The following is a 2,718-nucleotide window of genomic DNA, read 5'->3' on the forward strand; positions in this document are numbered from 1 at the left end:
CTGAAAAAGGGTTTTGTGCTGTCGGCCTTGTCTGTCATTATGTACAGTGCTTTTTCATCACTAAGAGTCAGAAAAGAAGAAAGAAAAGTCCCTGACATTTCCTCGTCACCCATGGCAACTGCTGAGGCCATGGTTCTGAGTGAAAGGTGAATTCCCCTGGGTACGTGGCCCAGGGTTCGCCTTCCTCTTCTCAGGGCGCCGAGAATAGAGAATGTCTCTGCTTCCTTTCCTGGAGAAAGTTAATTGTCACTCTGGTGTGGTTGGGGAAAGTTAATTGTCACTCTGGTGTGGTTTATTTTTCACATGCAAAAATAACTTATTGGTTTAATGGTGTTTGGTATTTACATAATTTAGATGCATTTTTAATCATAAATAACACCTTATCTAATCTTATTGACTGTTTATAATATTATATTAATGTTGTGCATTAAAAGAGAGATGCTGTCGTGAAATGTCAGCTGAATCTGCAGATAAAGGCTGAAAACATGTTTTCATGTTTTCATTTTGTTGACAGCCTTGAGCTAAATGAGCCACCTAAAAAAAATCAAATTTCTTGGAGTGGTGTAGTTCATCATAACCTACACCAGGGGTGTCAAACTCATTTTCACCAGGGCGGCCCCCAAGCCTTGAGTTTGACTCATATGACGACCTAAAATTGATACAACAACAGTGAACGACACTTGACATCTGTACTGACCCAATACACAGTCATCTTAAATTCCGTGCAGCAACTAACAACGTTTTTCTGTGGTTGATTTTAAGATTTTATTTTTAAATTTTATTAGATTTAAATCAAAAAATGGACAATGAAAATAAACTTATTTGGCAGATGGGTAAAAATCAGAGATACGTGGCAACAACTGGATTGACTGGGTCAATCCAAAAGCCAATCATTAAACTCGTGCTACAGACACGCGAGGTAATGTATAAAAAAATTGTATTTATTTGTATCATAAATATCACTGAGTGACTGTGAATATTATTCCTGATCTGTTGTTGGGATTTATTTATCTTTCAGACAACATGAATACCCCCTGTTCCGGCTGACGGCACGTGGCTGATGCAGCACGAGCTGCTGACCCACTGCTCATTAGACCTGATTCGCTGTTGCTTAGCAGGCTTCATGTTATGATGAAGCATCTCCCATCATCGGAACAAACCCTATTAAGTCCAGCGACATCGTCGGCTCCTAGCTGCCTGGTGAAGGGTGAGATAGTGATAGAGCGACGTTTTGTTTTTTTCTCCACTTCAACAAAAACAAAAACACAAACTCTGGAGCATCGCTATTAACAGTTGCCATGACAACACCGAATACCCCATCATTTCAAAACACAGCTCAGACTTTCTAAAAATAATGTGTGTTGTCTTCTCTCACAGACTCTTCTCCAGACGACAGCCTAGCAGAGCAAACCCCTCGTACACTGAGAGGTGAGACGGTGAAAACTACGCAGGGTTATTAATTGGCGCAAAGGGAATTAACACGTTCTACGAGGTGAGACGTAGAGCAGAAATCCCAGAGAAATACACCAGACTTCAGGTCAGAAAGGGAGCAGATGCTCATTAATAACATATCAGTATTTGCTGCTGAAATTTAACGGCATAAATAATAAATTACATCAATTTAAAATGTAAGCTAGCCAACAAGATGGACGCTGTGGAGAAAATCATACACACACCTGCTAAATACAAACAGAAATAAAAATAATGACAAAAGTTAAAAAGTGGAAACACATCGAGTCGATAAGGATGTCTAGCGCACAGAGCTGTTCTCCATGTGGGTAATGTTATTTAAAAATATATATTATTTATGTATATACAAACACGCATATATTTATATTTAGTTAATATATCATAACTATATATAGATTACAAAATATATTTAATATAAAGATTAATATTAGTCAACATTTACATAAATAACAGAATAGCTAGCTAGATGTTAGAATAGCTAACCTAAGTTTGTATAGCTAGTTAGCTAAGACCGCACTGTAAGTAAAGTTAGCTCAAATGCAGCAAAATGTAAAGGGTGTACAAAAGTTAACTGAAGCTAAAATAAGTCACTCGCTTAGAAAGCATAGCTAGCAGAAATATAGCAAAATGCTAAAGATAGCATCAAGAAACCAAATATAAGGAAATGTAAATGTATTTATTTAAATAAATAGTCTGGTTTCTAAACTGTAGAAACTTTAATGTAGACATGAACAATTAAGGGAAATTCTGTAAACAACTATGATGTGACAGCGTGCAGTTGCATAAGTGTGTGTCTTAAGTCGCCCTCGTCTCTGTAGCCAGGGGCGATGAACCATTTACTGCTGTCGTCTTATGTAACACTCAGTGACGGGCTGTTAGCGAGAAGGAAATCAGGCTTCGTGTGATTGATTTCAAACACTGGCCACTGTGTGCTAACCATCATCGGTCTGAGAAAAACAATGTAGGAGCCGACGGGAAAAAAAAACACACTGACCTTGACCAGCAACGAAACATCCACAAATCACTTTATTTTGTCTCAGTATAGGACACAACACTGTGCAGAGAGGAATGTGATCCAGTCTGTTTGTTCTACCTCTGATCATGTGACTTCTTGTTTGTTTGTTTTTTTCTGCTTTGTTTTGGCTGAAGGATAACAAGGTGAAGTCACCGTGGTTTCAGTAGCAGCTGAATGTAGATGAGGTAGACAGTGACACGGCCGATACTGATGTACAGAGCCTGGGTGAGTCA

Source organism: Cynoglossus semilaevis, chromosome 1 (assembly GCF_000523025.1).
Source record: "Cynoglossus semilaevis isolate Cse_v1.0 chromosome 1, Cse_v1.0, whole genome shotgun sequence".
In the NCBI taxonomy this organism is placed as follows: Eukaryota; Metazoa; Chordata; class Actinopteri; order Pleuronectiformes; family Cynoglossidae; genus Cynoglossus; species Cynoglossus semilaevis.